This window comes from Cupressus sempervirens, chromosome 10 (genome assembly GCF_028749045.1).
Source record: "Cupressus sempervirens isolate cs-2001-9-10 chromosome 10, ASM2874904v1, whole genome shotgun sequence".
In the NCBI taxonomy this organism is placed as follows: domain Eukaryota; kingdom Viridiplantae; phylum Streptophyta; class Pinopsida; order Cupressales; family Cupressaceae; genus Cupressus; species Cupressus sempervirens.
The window spans coordinates 460,488,349-460,506,197 of record NC_143127.1 but is presented as its reverse complement, the minus strand read 5'-3'; positions in this window follow the sequence as shown (position 1 = coordinate 460,506,197).

Below are 17,849 nucleotides of genomic sequence, written 5' to 3'. Positions count from 1 at the left end.
GAGTGTGTGGAATAAGAGGGGAATGACCATAGACACCATCATAGATCCTCTAATAGATTTTGCAATAAAGGTAATTGCACAGAAATTTTATCAATCAAGAAAATTGAATAGTGTACCCTACATTGCAATAGATATGGGCTACAAGATTGTGAAGAAGGATCATACATATGATCTTGCCAAGTTGTAGCTACAACAATTGATTGAAAACATAGGAGCAATAAGGAAAACAAGGAATGCTCAGTGTAAATTCTAATCTATTTTGATATGTATCTTCTTTTATGTTTAGAACATATTTCCTACATTTGGTACTATTGCATGGAAGACAAATAGGTTTGTTGCAATTCAAATAGGAGAGGTTATTGAACAATTAGGTAAAAATTTTGAGTCAGTAATGACTAGTTATTTTGAGGACTTCAAACAATCCATGAAAAAGAGATTAAGGATTCTAGTGTCATTAGTGGAAAACATTATGATGATGTTTGTTCCCTAGTTGATGATTATTACACATTTGTTCAAGCTGCAATTCTAAGAGTAAGATGGCTGAGCCCATTAGGATATGAAATAAATGTTGATGAGGCCTCTACAATAATAACAACATTACTTGCAGAAGAAGTAGACAAAGATGCCAAAGCATTTCGTAACTATGAGATGGCCAAGTCTAAGATTACTATGGAGTTGAAGACTAAGAAGGATAAACTGGTAAGGAAACTAAAAGAAAAATTCAGTGAAGGTGCTGAGTAGGAAGATGAAGAGGAAGAAGACACTCAGATTCAAGCACCACTTGCATTGATACAAGGAAAGGGTGAAGATTAGTAAGAGGAAGAAACAAAGCTTGTAGAAGGTGTTGAGGTAGAAGAAGCTGAGGAAGCCCCTATTCCTACTAAATAGAAGAAAAGAAAGGCTAAGGCACAAGCATTGACAAGACCTAAGAATGTTGCTAAACCAAGCCAACCAAAACCTTCAACACCTACTACAAGGGCCAACACATGTGTCATTGCACAAAAGGCTAAAGAGAAATCCAAGCCTATAGAGAAACAAGGTCAAGCACATAAAAGACCAAAAAGAAAATATATTGCTTAGGCTAAAATTGATGAGGAAAGAACTAAATTTGATGACAACAACCAATTCCAAGTGGTGAGTCATAATCCATCATCAAATCTAGACAACTTATGTGACAATGTTAGAAATAATACAAATTTATTAGGTTTTTCTCACATTGATTTCGAAAATCTTGGAAAATTTGAAAAGAATCAAGTGGAGGAGGCAATGTATGCCATGATGGAAAATTTTAAGAAATCCCCTCTAGAGATTGCCAACTCCATGCCTAAAAGTTTATATGAAAGAGTTGAGCAAAAATGACATTATTGTTTGAAATTAGAAAGGAAAATTAGGGAGATATCCCTTGCTCAAGTTATTCTTGAACTTAGTAAGGCACATATAACTCAAGCCATAAAGAAATATACTATTAGATTTGTTCCTAAATATAGAGCATTTAGCATACTGCAAAACAACATTGAAGATGTTGTAAAGAAGACCACACAAATGTGGAAAATTACATATGGGCTAGCTATAGTCAAAGTAGGAGAGAAAGAGCCTATTGAGGTTAAAGATGATGAAGATGATGATAATAATGAAGGCACAATTGAGAGAGCTACCAAAATGAATGTAACTGATTAGGCAAGAAGTGAGAAAGAGCAACAATAGGAACAAAGTTTACAAGATACAAAAATTTTGAATGTCATCCCTCCACAAATAACAAGTGTAAGTACTGAAGCTATCATAGTAAAGGATGTTTTTGATCTCACTATTTAGAACATCAATCCCTAATAGAGTAAGACTTGTAAAAGATACTTGATCAATCTACTCTGTAGGCTAAATCGTGTAACAACCCTGTATTGGTGAGTGTAGATGAACTTCAAAAATTAGTGACTAAAACTACAAAGGAGGAGTTAAAAACAAAAGAACCACCTAGAGTTGCCCCTCAAGTTACTAGTGTTAGTACACATAGGTGCCACTCCAATCTCAGAAATTGTAACCAAGGAGGAAACAAATAGGGTTGACATAATTGGAGAAGATTAGGTGAAGACACAGAGTCAAACAGGTCAGGCAGATTCATCTACAACTCCAACAAAAGTTCAAGGTGCAGTCCAAAGCAATGAGGCAAAGAAGAACAAGCCTAAAGAGATTGAGTTGGCACCCAAGCTGAAGGAGCAAGCAATAATTCAAGCACTGGTAACTTTACCAACATCTGACACTTCTTCTAATCATACTCTTCAAAGGTCGAGTACATATGTAACACCTTTGCAATTCTCAGTGTTGAGTCCAACTTCATCAAAGGTAGAAGAGGTAATAACATATAGAGATGTAAGCCTTGATGAAGAAATTATATTGCCTAAATTTGATCTTGGAACAATAATAATCGAGCAGATGGGTATACTTCAAGAAGCCCTAGCTAGAAAGAAACATCAAGAACTACTCAGAAGGGAGCATACGCAGAAGCAAGCTTTGCTTGATATTAAAGACATCTTCTTGGATGCATTCAGTATGCCTACTCTAGATGAAACAAAGCCACTTATTGACCAATTGACTAAGATAGTGGAAAAGTAAGTGATGCAAACAATGATACAAATGCAAAATTATTAGAATGGTCTAAAAAGAAATTCCAAAGTAAGAAAATGAAAAGATATCTAGTGACATGGCACTTACACAAGTTGCATTGGCAACTAAGATAGACAATATGAAGAAGGTACTTGAGAACATTTTCTCTTTGTACACCAAACTATGCCATCCTACACTCTTTACACAAGAGACAAGGAATCACATCCCGAGCTTAGAAAGTCAAATGAATTCATCAGGTGCAAAATTACCCATGACTCTAGCTCAAAGTGAAAAGCATTTTAGGACCCTATTACAAACCCAAAGTTAGTTAGTAGCACTATTTACAGATGAAGCTAACATAAGGGTTAAATTGATAAGCATCCAGACTACATTGAATCCTTAGATGGAGATTTTGCACAAGGAATTAGGCTATGCAAAAACTCTTATGAAGAAAGATCCTAATCATTCTACATTAGATGGCCTAGTTCACCTTGCTGCTGAGCTGGCCATCCAAATTAAGTCTTTGGAGGTAGCTTGTGACAATTGGGATGCCACTCTTAAGATTATTCTTAAGGTCCATAAATCTTTTTTTGACATATACACTATTACTGTATGACTCATTTCCATCAGTTTTAGAAAGAGGGAGATATAGAAAGAGCTAAGAGGGAGTAAGAGCATGGGTGAGCAAGCATAGAACAACAAGCAAGCAAAAGAGTATCAGTTGAGGTACATCTATTCAACAAGGGTAACATTTTGAGTACACAACCAGATCAAACAACTCAAGGGGAGTTATAAGATTTTGAGGTATAAGTTGTTGCAAAATTTTGAAATTTTAAATTTTTGTATAGAATCCGAATAAGAGTTATGTTATGCTCATAAGAATAAAAGCATTAATGCATGACCAATTATTTTTGACACTCATGTCAAAGGGGGAGATTGTTGATCTCAGATTGGTTTTGACAAGTGAGTGTCTATACACTTAAGTCATTTACTTAGTTCATTTTGAACAAGTAGTATATGCTAAGAACATGTATAATTTAGAGCATGCCAAGTCAACAGTGAGTGCCGAGTCACTCATGTGCTAAGTAGATAGTATATGCTGAGTGATTCAAGTGCTAAGCAAGTAGTGCATGTCGAGTCATTCAGATGTTGATTCACAATATTGAAATCAGTATATGCCGAGCATCAGAGACTTTAGATGCCGAGTAACACAATTTTGTCATAGTTGTTTGTATTGGCACAAACTACTATGTAAACCACTTTTGAGCTGACTTATAGATTGAATTACAATAGTTTGGTGATAAGGATAAATCTTAAGTTGGAATCTCTATGAATTACATGCATCCAATTAGGTAAAGGTAAGGTTTAAGTAGAAAAATGGGTGAATCACTGCCGTTGATTCATACCTAACCCTAAGTCACCTAGGTCTTCTTAAGGAGGACAAACCCTAAACTTCTTATGAGCATGAAAGGGAATGTATGAATAATCAAGGAGAGTTTTGCATGCCCAAACTAGGACATTCATGGTGACCAAGGTATTATGATCTGAAATTGTATTGCACAATCAGTTAAAGGAGAACAAAAGAAGGAAATAGTGAACAATAAAGATACATATAATCAAGAAGGATCAAGAATACATCTATTTAGAGGTGATCTATCATCAAGAACCAAAGTGCTAACCACAGGATCAATGCTAAGACATTCTAATAGGTGAATCAATTAAATCTCTTAACAAAGTAGTCCAAATAGGCTATATTGAAATCTTCTAACAAGGTGCTTACTTTATTATGAGTTGAAGTCCTTTAACAAGGCACAATTTTAATAGGGTGTTGAAATACTGCAACAGGGTAAGACCTAACAGTCTTTGTAAGCCTTTAACAAAGTAGACCTTTCATAGGGTAGATCATGTTTCATGATCAAACATTGTAACCTTCATTGGATATACTTAATTATTGTAGTAGTGAAGATTTGTCGGTGTCATCCCACCCCAATTTTACCTTCTCATCCTCAAATTGTTCTTACTAATGATGATCTACCTCCTAAAGAGATTCAAAATAAATATGATTCTTGTTGGTCTAAATAGGTATTTACTATTTACACTTTACTTAAGTTTACTTAGGTCAATGCATTATTTTATTATTTATTAGGTTGACACTTAGGAGTTTGCGTACCTTTATGAGTTGTCATGTTGACAACACAAAAGTACATAACTCTAATTTAGCACATGGTGTCTACAACACTAGAGTTTTCATTATTAACTGAGTTGTCATGTAGACAACACAATTATTTGCACTCTTAATTAAGCACATGGTGTCTACAACATTATTTTTGGTGCTACACCTTTGTAGGCTTATCCTCTCATCACCACACCTGCTCCTATGCTTAATGGAGGATAACCCATACCTAGTGGACATGTGCCTAGTTGTATGACTTATCATGTTGCTAACTTCTAGGAATTCTAGAAGCATTCCAAAGGTCTTTATATACATGCACTCCTAGTGTACTTGTACATTGAATTGAATACTATATTGTTATTTTGATCATACTTTGGTCTATTTTGTGCTTGTGTTTGAGTTCCCTAGTCTTGGGTGAATTTTTCCCTAAGGCAAATTATTACATGGTATTAGAGCTAAGGGAGATTCTTGTCACATAGCCATTGGAGACCTTTTTGCTTCATCTCTCGAAGGGATCTGATTCAGATCTGGAGCATCTACAATAATTGGGAGTGTCTAGAGCCAAAGAAAACCTTGCCATTATGTCCAAAGCATTGATTAAGTGAAAATTGACTATAAATTTGCCTATTTTTGGCCATAGTTAATTTTGAGGCAAATTTTTTTTGCAAACCAAAACCTAAAGGCTTGATTTACAAATCTAGTATGGTCATTATTTGATCTATTTAATCGATTTTTAGATTTACTATTTTTCTGCATTTTTGGAGCACTGGGCAGTGACACCCCAACCCTGCGCAAAATATTATTCCTTTATTGGCAGTTTCATTATAGTCTAGGTGCACATTTCTAGCATCAATAGCGGTCAACTATTACTGGAAGTGAAAATTCTACAAATTCTAACCATTTTACAACTTTCTGGCTAGTATCAATTGCCTTGCCCACCGCTGATCACAAAGTTCTTTGTTTATTTATAAACATAGGCTTTTTCTTTTATTTACTATTATGTTGCATAGCGGGGTCAATGTTGGATTAATTTCCAACACCGTCGATAGCACTTTGTTTTTTCTAGCACTAAGAACAACACTTGGTGATAGCTTTTTCCATCACAACGTAACATTCCATCACCAGTCGTAATAACTAATTTAACCACCATTCTCGAGATCCCAACCCACTACAGATTGCCTATCTTTGGCATTGACAAGTTTCCCTCCCGTTGGCCACATAAATTTCTCCAGCAATGTAGATAGATTTTGGTGCCATGTCATCTCCTCTATGCCCCAGTCAGTAGTAAAGACGTGTCAGCATCTCCATGTTGACTATGGACTATCCACCTCAGGGCATAGTTAGCAAGCTGACTCAGCTAGACATGTGGCCTGCCCACATCACCTTAAGTTGTACATCCACATTAGACCCTACTGTATGCCTCAACATGTTAGCATATTCCATATAGTTGACATCATCAAGACATCATCTCCACATCCGAAAGAGCCCGTGTCTTCACTTACGTTAGCATTCTACTATGTTAAATTTGATGGCCATCTGACCATCATTTCTAAGTAATTTCTGCTATGATGGTCATTTGACAATCAAATTTAACATCATGTTTTCCTCTCCAGACCCCTCTTCAGATGTAGTTTTGATTTGATAGCCTGACTTTGAGAGGCCATAACTTGACCATCTAGACTCCAAATCAAGTGTAATTATTTTTGATTTTGGGTAGAATTTCTTGAACTTTTTAGTGGTACATTTTTTTTCTAGTTTTGGTGCTTGCATTTGTTAGAAATAACATTTTTTGGTGACTATACCTATCCAATCCTGTATTTTGCAACTTCAAATGCTCCATACAGGCTCATCTGGACCCCTTTTTAGGTTCCATTTTTTTTGAAAGTGCATTTTTTTGTCTACTTTCCAAATCTACTATCACATTATAGGCCTATATGGAAAAAAATGTAGTTTCAGAAATAGGTCCTATTTTGCATTATATTGCTTCAAAATTGTTGTATTGCTAAGCTACATTGTAAAGTTCTACATTTGTACTCTCAAAAGAGGTTGTAAATAAAAAAATCAGAAGCCCACTTTATCCATTTTGACAAGTGGCCTATTGTAAACACACTATAAGTAAAGTGTCAAAATCTTTCATTTGGGGAGGGATTTTTTGATTGAGTGAAAAGGGGGTGTGTGTATTGTGTGTTGTCTCCTTGTTATTATGCTCTTGCATTATGGGTTCTTTTTCATAGTTAACTCCGTATAATTATGCTACTTGGAAAGAAAACATAAAGGAACCATTGGTTGAAAAAGGTTTACTACGTTATGTAACTGGCGCAACAAAGAAATATCCTACTAATGCTGATGAGGCTTGCAAAGAAGACTGGGAATCCAAACAAGAGATGGCCTTCGGAATCTTATTGAAAAATATCTCTGATCCTATCAAATATCATGTTAGGAGACTTACTGATCTAGTAGAGGTCTAGGCTAAACTTGAAGATTTGTATGGGATAGTAGATGAAGACATGGCCTATACCATTGAGGAAAAACTTCTCAAGTTGGATCCTAGGAATTTTGACACCATCAAAGAATATCTTACCCAAGTATACATGTATAGGGAATAACTTAAGGATTGTGGTGAACCCATAAAGGATGGAAAAATGATCAAACATATAATGACTCATCTTCCACTTGAATATGCTCCTTTTGTTTCCAGTTATAATACTCACAAATTAACAATGGATAGTGCCTACACTGAGCCTTCATTCCAAAAAATTTCAAAAATGTTGATCTTAGAACATGACAATTTAGTGAGTATGAGAATTCTCAAGTCTTCCAAGACCAAAGCCTTGGTAGCTAATGAAGGTAATTCAAGTGGTAAAAACTCCAACAAGAAGTAGAAGTAGTGGAAGGCTAAGCCAATGGATGACACACCACAATCCTCCTCTAAACAACAATCTTCCTTACATCAATCTTCTTCCACTCAACAATCTTCTTCACAATAAGGTAAGTCTTCTTTCAAAAATAATCATAAGGATAACAACTCCAACAAAAGGGAGAAGAAAATGTGTGCCTATTGTAAAAAGAATGGTCATGATGAAAATGAGTGTAAGGATAAGTAGATTGATGAATTGGTAAACCTAATGAGGAAACACAACATTGATGTACCAAATGCCTATAAGGACAAGGGATCTTCAACCACTTCAAAAGGTAAGGAACAAGCTTTAGTTACAAGTACAAATAATGTTGAGGAATGGGTTCTTGATTCAGGAGCAACACATCATATGGGTGCTTCAAGGGAGTAGTTTTCCTCTTTGAAACCATCAAATGTACCTTGCATCTATGTGGGTAATGACACTCAAGTGGAAGTTGAAGGGGAAGAAAATGTTGAGTTGGAAAATGGCATCTTCAAGGATGTTCTTCATATTCCTAACCTTAGCACCAACCTTCTCTTCATGTATCAAACAACTCACTATGGATGTGGCAACAAAGTGGAGTTCCTCCTTGATACAATTGTGGTGAAAAATCTACAAGATGATTCTATGTTGGTAGTTGGAAAGGCTTATCATGAGACAAGACTTTATTCTTTCTCACATTTTGTGCCTAAGTCCACTTTCCTTGCCTTGTTGACTCATTAAAATACAAAAAGTAAACTATGGCATGAGAGATTTGGACATCTCAATTATCATTACCTTCAACAACTCAACATCAAGGATATGGTCATTGGTCTACCTCAAGTCAAGTAAATTTAGAGGGTGTATGTCTAGGTTGTGAAGTAGGCAAGCATCCTAAAGAGAAATATGACAAGGGGAAGTCTTGGAAGGCTATTGTTGTTCTTGAGTTGGTTCATAGTGATGTAGCTAGCCCATTTCCAGTACCATCATTTGGTAAGGTGCGCTATGTTCTAACCTTTATTGATGACTTTTCATGGTACACTTGGGTCTTTTTTCTTACCCATAAGAGTGAAGTATTTGATAAGTTCATCACCTTCAAAGCTCAAGTTGAGAAAAAATTAGGAAAAGCCTTCAAGATTCTATGAATAGATAATGGCAAGGAATATGTCAACTCTAGGCTTATAGACTTTTGCACTCATGAGGGTATTGATCTTCAACATTCAGTTGCATACATGCCATAGTAGAATGGTGTCATTGAAAGGAAGAATAGAACCCTTAAGGAAATGACCACTTTATGCTTCGACATAAGTCTCTAGATCAAGTGTTTTGGGTAGAAGCCATAAGTTGTGCCAATTACATCCAAAATAGAAGTCCCCATAATGCCTTAGATGGAATTACACCTTTTGAGGCATGGTGTGGTAGAAAACCAAGTGTAAAGCACTTTAAAGTTTTTGGTTGTATAGCATGGGCAAGGATACCTCCACAAAAGTGAAAGGCATTAGAACCTCAAACCAATCCATGTATATTTGTTGGATATCCTGACCATCTTAAGGCATGCAAACTCATGGATCCATAGACACATGAAATCTTTTATGAGAGGAGTGTTCATTTCAAAGAAACTTGTCCAAGTTTGGCTTCTTCAACTCCTCCTTCTTCCTCCTTCGTGGACAATGATCATAGTGATGATAGTGACTTGGAAGATGAGATTCCTTCAACTTTGACTCACATGACACCACCTTCACAAGGTCCACAAATAGTTGAGGACATTTCTTCTTCTTCCACTAAACCTCATTGGGCACAAAAAACCCTTGATTTAGCAGGTTCATTGATGGGGAATCCTTCAAACACTTGGAGGAAAAGGTCACAACACAAATCATTTCCACATGCTTATATTGCCATTGCTTCATATCCATAGTCATTTAAGGAAGAATCAGGGATTCTAGAATGGGATAAGGCTATGGAGGAAGAATATAACTTTTTGATGAAAAACAACACTTGGGACTTAATTCCCCTTCCTAAGGGAAGAAAGGTGGTTCGATGTAAGTGGATCTATTGAACCAAAATTTCCACAGATGGAAGTGTGGATAAGCATAAGGCTAGACTAGTAGCCAAAGGTTTCTTGTAGGTTCTAGGTATTGGCTATATAGAGACTTTTTCACCAGTCACCAAGATGAACTCCATTCGCTTGACACTAGCTATTGCTGCAACTCATGGTTGGGTTGTACACTAGATGGATGTAAATAGTGATTTTTTGAATAGTAATCTTCATGAGGAGATTTATATGGAGCAGCCATAGGGGTTCATATAAGATTATACTATGGTTTGTAGATTGAAGAAGTCTATCTATGGTCTTAAGCAAGCTCCTCATGCTTGGTATGCCAAGATGGATTCCTTCTTACTCTCAATAGGATTCACTAGGTGTCATTCTAATTTGAATGTCTAAATTCTTCAAAAGGATGAATCACACTTGATACTTGTGCTTTATGTAGATGACTTGATCATTACAGGAAGCACTTCATCCATCATTGCTAGTGTCAAGACCTCTTTGTAGAATAGATTTCCTATGATAGACTTGGGTTTACTACATTATTTCCTTGATATTGAGATCACATAGTCTTCAGTAGAGATCACACTTTCTGAACCCAAGTATGCTCTACACTTGCTTTCTTGATTTCACATGAGTGACTACAAGCCTACTCCTACTCCCCTTCTTTCAGGCGTCAAGTTAGAGGCCAAGTGTACCACTCCACTTGTTGATGCTACATTGTACAAATAGTTAGTTGGGAGTCTGATATACTTGACACATACACACCCTGACATAGCTTTTGCAGTTGGCATGGTTTCTCGCTTCATGCAAAAGCCACATGAGCTTCATTGGAAGGCCGCCAAGCACATCTTGCACTACATACAGGGTACACATACACATGGGATACATTATGCAACAGGTTCAAGACTTTAGCTAGTTGGATATATAGACTTAGACTATGCTGAGGACCTTGATTCTCACAAGTCTACTTTAGGTTACATATTTCACCTTGGCTCTAGCCCTATTTTTTGGTAGAGTAAGAAGCAAAGTAATGTTGATATTTCTTCCTCTAAGGCTAAGTATCAAGGCACTATTAATGCAGCTACAGAGGCACTTTAGCTACAACATATCCTAGAGGAGTTTGGATTTTCTCTACCTAAACCTATAGTCATACATTGTGACAACCAGAGTGCTATTGGGATCTCTAAGCATCCAATTCAGCATCAGCAGACCAAGCACATCAAGGTTCATATGCACTACATCATAGAGTTGATACATGAACAAACCATTGCATTATGATATTGTCCTACAATAGAGCATGCCATAGATATCTTCACCAAACCCTTCATTGAGGTCAAGTATACTAATTTATGAGATCTCTTGGGGGTGCGGGATGTTGCAAAAAGGGTAGTCCCTTGACTTCTCTCTTCTTTCTTCTGGGAGGGATCTTTTCCTTATCTGAGGTCTTCTTCTCTCTCATCTTCTTTATTTTACATATCTCTCTTTTTGGAGGAGGGCTTTTCCCATGAGGTTTTCCATCTTTCTCTGCTTTATGAGAGATTGCATTGCATCATTGTATGTAGAGCATTACTTTTGTACATGGGTACCTAACATGGAATTGTAGTCGGGACCTATGATGCATTTGTGAGCTTAAGTGCATTCTCCTAAGTTACACTTAAGGGGTGGTGTTGGTGTAAATAGGTATTTACTATTTACACTTTACTTACATTTACTTAGGTCAATGCATTATTTTATTATTTATTAGGTTGACACTTAGGAGTTTGCGTACCTTTATGAGTTGTCATGTTGATAGCACAGAAGTACACAACTCTAATTTAGAACATGGTGCCTACAACACTATAGTTTGCATTATTAATTGAGTTGTCATGTAGAAAACATAGTTATTTGCACTCTTAATTAAGCACATGGTGTCTAAAATATTATTTTTGTTTCTACACCCTTGTAGGCTTATTCTCTCATCATAACACTTACTCCTATCCTTAATGGAGGATAACCCACACCTGGTGGACATGTGCCTAGTTGTAGGACTTATCATGTTGCTAACTCCTAGACATTCTAGAAGCATTTCAGAGGCCTTTATATACAGATACTCCTAGTGTACTTATACATTGAATTGAATACTATATTGTTATTCTAATCATACTTTGGTCTATTTTGTGTTTGTGTTTGAGTTCCTTAGTCTTGGATGAATTTTTCCCTAAGGAAAATTCTTACAACTCTCTTATGGTTTTTGTTCTCTTTAATGGAAATATTATTTGTATAAAGTTGATTGATGATGGATAATGGTTAAATATGTGTAGCTTAGAAATGTTGAAAATCATCAAAGTTGATATGTCAACCATTAAACCCAATAACCTCCCTATTCATGGCTTTGATACTATTTCTAAGAAGACCTTTGGAATCATAAATCTACCCATAAAGGTTGGTCCAATTATATTAGATACTCCAATCCATGTGATGCTTGGACCCCTCAATCACAACCTTCTTTTGGGAAGACTATGGTTGCATAAGATGCATTATATGACCTACACTCTTCATAGTAAATTTAAATTCATTTTCAATAATGTGGTGTATACTCTTCATACAGGTGCCAAGACTTACAATTGCTTAAATTTTGAGTCCACCAAGGTATTAAAACCTAAGGAGGAAAAACAAGAAACTAAAAATTAAAATTAAAATTAATTAAGTGAAGAAAATTTATTTTCCACTTTATTTGAGGATGATTGGGGAACCTTGGACTGGTAATATAAATTCTTTTGACCTTTCTTTTATGAAATCAAAAGAGGAATAAAGACCAAAAAAGTTGTTTTGACCCTTCTTTTAGGAGAGTTAAGTAATAACCTTGTTGTGTCTTCATTTAACAAAACCATTACAACTATCAGACTTAATTGTTATGATGTAGTGACCTAAAAATATCCTTTAACTTTTTCTAACATGGTTTTTCATTATGGTCCTAGATATCATTTACTCACTAAGCATGGATTTAATGGTCATTAATTTGGGAAATTTGAATAAGGAATGCAAGTTCTTTTAACAAATCATGGTTGTACACATACCTATGGTTTGGGATTTAATCCTTATAAGAAAGCTTCTTTCTTTCCAAATGTGAATCATATTCTAGTGGCCCTTTGAAGCTAACAAACCTACAACTTATCACATTTGATCAACAATCATCTTTCAATATATTTTTCTCTTACGATGCTTTAGCAAAATTCTTGGAGGCATATGATCATTTTCCATCCTTTCATCATGATAAGAGAAAATCATATTTTTTAGATACTAATAGATATTTTGGAGAGGAAACTAAATGTAAACCATATCTTGATCCTCTCCCCCTATAGAAGATACATAGAAAAGTAATTTCTTGATTACTGATACAATAGATGTGTAAATTTATCCTAATGATCTAAAAAGGGTTATCAAGGTTGGAAAATGTTTGGAAGAGGATGATCATAAATAACTCAATGAGCTTCTCCTCAAATTCTTTGATATTTTTTCTTGAATGTATTCAAACACACCTCGCATTGATCTTATGATTGTTACTCAAAACATAGTTCTTGCATCAAATGCTAAGCTAGTTAAAAAAAAGATTTGTAAATGAATCTTGACATTTCTCTTCTTTTCAAGGTTAAAATAGAGGAACTCTTGGATGCCATTTTTATATGTCCAATAGATTATTCCCCTTGAATCTCTAACACCGTAGACACGTCGAAGGAGAAAATTAGATAAGGATGTGCACTAATTTTTGTGATTTGAATAAGGCTTCCTTGAAGGATTATTTTCCCTTACCTAACATAGATATGATAGTAGATTCCACAATAGGGAACACATTATTATCTTTCATGGAAGGATTTTTAAGATATAATTAAATTTTCATTCCCTATTATGATCAATATTTTATTCCCTCTTATGATCAATAGAAGACCACCTTCATTACTCCATGGGGAACCTTTTGTTGGGTAGTTATACTTTTTGGATTATGGAATGAGGGTGTGACTTATCAATAAGCTATGCCATTAATATTTCAAGACTACATTCATAAGATTCTTGAGACCTATGTGGATGATATTCTAGCTAAATCTACAAAAAAAGTAAGTGTGTCCCTACCCTTAGAGGAATCTTTGAAAGGATACAGAAATACACTATGTATTTGAATCTATAAAAGTGTGCCTATGGGATTTATAGTGTAAAAATCATGGGATTCATCACCTCTAATAGAGGCATAAAGGCAAATACTTGAGAAGATTAACACTATTGTTAATATGCCTCTTTCTTGAAACATCTCACAAATTTGTAGCTTGCAAGAGAAGATACATTTAGAATTGTTTATCATCTAGTAGATCATACCATCCCTTTCACTTCCTTGCTCAAGAAAGATGGCACTTTCTCTTGGAATGAAGATTGAAGGTTCTCATTTCAACAATTCAAGACTTGTCTCGCTAATCCTCCTATTTTACAATTGACTCAACCTAATAGGCCATTCTTCCTCTAAACCTCCACTTCTTCTAGTGATTTGCGTGTTGCTTATTATATTAGTCACACATTAATTGATTATGCAATATATTACACTCAATTGAGAAGCAATGTCTCACTCTATTTTTTACTTTTAAAAAACTCAGACATTATCTCCTTAATGTATAAGTTAATGTTTATGTCAAGTTTGATCCTTGGAAACATCTCTTTTCAAAAATGGATTTTTAAGGACAACAATCTAAATAGGAGATGCTCCTAAGAAATTTTGGCTTAAAGTTTATCCCTCATAAATCAATTAAATGGTAGCCCTTAACTAACCATCTAGTTGAGGATCCATCATCTCCCTCTAAGTTAGAATTGATTGAATTCCACAATGAATTTGTCTTGCCTATTGAAATTGATGACACATGGGAATTATACTTTGATGGATCTAGATGTCAAACTAGATCTTGTGCGGGTTTCATATTAGTAGCCCAATCTAGGAGACCTATCCCTCTATCATATAAGCTTATTTTTTCTTATACCAATCACATAGCTGAGTACAAAACCTTGATCATGGAATTGAAGGCAACTTTATCTTTGCAAATCAAATATATTAAAATTTCTAGTGATATTCAATTAATCATGTAGCAAATTAATTACACATATCAAACAAAGAATGATAAATTAACAAACTATCAAGATCTTGCTATAGGCTTCCTTAGAAGGTTTTCTTTTTTCTCCATTCAAACTTTACCTTGAAAAGATAATAGTGTAGACACTTAAAATTGTCCTAAACACTATATTAATTTATTTAATATTGCCCTTGACATTATACTTATTTATTTATTAATTAATTATATTTATCATATTCTTCTACCTATTTAATTAAATAGGTTCACTTTCCTTATGTATTTAAATTTAATTTAAATACTTCCCCCCTTCCATAATGTGTTAAATTTATTTAATACATGATTCTCCATAAATCCCCCTTTTAAATAAATTATAATCCCTCCATCTCATTAATTCCCCTAAACCTATGATTAAATTAAATCTTATTTAATTTAATCTTAAACCTAGCATAAAGCCTAGTCTACACCTATCACTTTCATCCTCCTAAGCCTATCCACCCTTTAATCCCACTTAATTACCCTTTATCATCTTGCTAATCCCTTCTTAAGCCTAAGTGTATGCTCACACATGTGTGAGACAACTCCCTCTTTCAAGCTTTGTCCCCCACTCTTCTCTCCAAGTTTGCTCACACATGTTTGAGAAAAGTTTGAAATGTTGACCACTTGCATGGCTTGCTTATGTGTCTCCTTGTGGCACTATGCAGATACCACATAGATGCCACCTCACTCAGGGTCTCTCTCAAGCCCATAAATAGAGGCCTTGTCTCAAGCATTTATATCTCTAATTATTGCATTGCTATCATGTTGGTTTGAGATTTGAGCTTTCATCATAGTTGAACTTGAATGCTAGTTTGAGCTTTCATAGTAGCTTTCATGGTAGTTTTCATGGTGATTTCTAGATGCATACTAACCATTTGGTAGCTGGTTTAGCTTTTCATTTGCATTATTAGTCTAGTTTACTTATGCATTTACATGTTAGTGTAGCTTGCATACTTAGTTTTCTTGGTTGCATTTTATTTTCATCCTTGAATGCCTTCAAGTATGGCTTTCACCATAGCCATTTCTTCAAGTGTTCTTCATCTCATGTAGCTTAGGTTCATATTTCATCATCACTCACATTTGCACATCCACATTCAAGAGATTCACTACCTTGTTGTGTTTGGGAGAGCACACCAAACATACCTCACATCCTTACACACCAACAAGGCCTCTCATGGGTGCCTTTGTTGAGCTGTAGAGGTGGCTTGAAGGCTTCATTTGTTGGCTACTTTGAGTTGCAGAACTCAAGCAAGCATTAGTTAAGGTTTCTTTCATTTTGATGAGTACTTGTTGCATGTTTTGATTTGACCTAATGTTTGCTTGTTTATTTATGCTCCCAACAGGTCATTTCTTCTAGCACACAAATATGCATGTTGATATTATGGCTTGTGAGACATCCCTTATTTCTTTAGATGAGGGTGTGGTGAACTTTCACTTCACCATCCAAACTTTGTCACATCTTGTGATCTTAGGGGATACCTCATTAGATGTTTCTTGTCTCAACTTACATCTTGATGAGTGGTATTCACATATTTATCATTATCTAAAGGATGATTCATTTCATGAGTCATCTAATAGGAAGTACATAAATAAAAATTTAAAGCTCATAATCCATTATATCATCCTTTTAGATATTATGTAATAATTTTCTTATGATGACCTTTTGCTTAGATGCCTTAATAAAAATGAAATCCTAGTGGTTGTGGCTTTGCAAGAAGCTCATGCAAGATCATGCGAGGGGAATTTTTGTGGGAAGTCATTATTTAACAAACTCCTTCACATGGGGCACTATTGGAAAACTATGGAACAAGATTCATTTTATTTTGTCAAAGGTTCCCATAGTATCAACATCATAACAATCTCATTCATGCTCCCACTTATGTGTTGCATTCATAAGTTCTACCATAACCCTTCAATGTGTGGAGTTTTGATCTTATTGGTAATATCAGGACACACATACATCCTTATGGCTACTAACTAATTTACTAAGTGGATTGAAGCTATCATTCTTCACTCAACTATTGTGGGTGTTATTTGTGATTTCATTCTTCAAAACATTATTACTTGATTTGGTATTCCCATGGAAATTTTTTTCTAACAATGGAACTTAATTTAAAAACAAAGAATTTAAGGATTTTTTGGAAATATATTGAATTCGTCAGCTTTCTTATAACCTTTATTTTCCTCAATCTAATAGTCAAGATTAATCTTTTAATAAGGTTATTGAAAAAATTCTTCATAAGACGGTTGATAAACATGCTCAAGATTAGCATAAACATGCTTAGGTTGATAAACATGCCGAGGTTTATAAACATGCTTAGGATAAGGACTAGAACATCTAGCTATATCTTGGTTTATGGGGTGGATGTAGTTATACCTTTAGAATTAGAGATTCCTTCTTTAAGAGTTTTCATTAAGGGTATAATTGATAAGGATAGATTTAGAGAACAATGATCACAAGAGCTTGAAATTTTGGATGAATAATTAATTAATGCTTTGGAACATATCTATTCACTAAGAAAGTGCACTTCTCTAAACCCTTCTATCCAAGGTTTTCCATAGATTGGAAAGCTAGAAATGGCGGCTTAGAGCTCCCTAGTCATGGAGTGCAAGAGGCATACAAATGAGCACAAAAGAAGCTCTTAGCTGAGCCTTAGAAACACAACCCTTGCTAGTGAACCATGAGATGGGAGATTTTTTGAGCAAGAGCAAGAATTCTAGTGTCAAAGAACTCTGGAATATGCAATGCAAGGATGAGAGTAAACTAAGATGAAATGCACAATGCAACTAAGCTAAGCAAATGAAAGTGTTATATCCATACTAATTAGACTATGTGATCTAAAGTATTGCAAAAGAACTACACTAACATGCAACTAAGCTAGGATGCCATATGAAAGAAATATAGACAAGGAATAAAAGTTCTCCACAAAAGCTCTTGAGAATTTGAATAGAAAACCTGCAACATAACAATATTCAAGAATGTCGATCCTTTGATGGGGGAAAGCTCTCTCCCTTTTAAAGTTGTATAGATG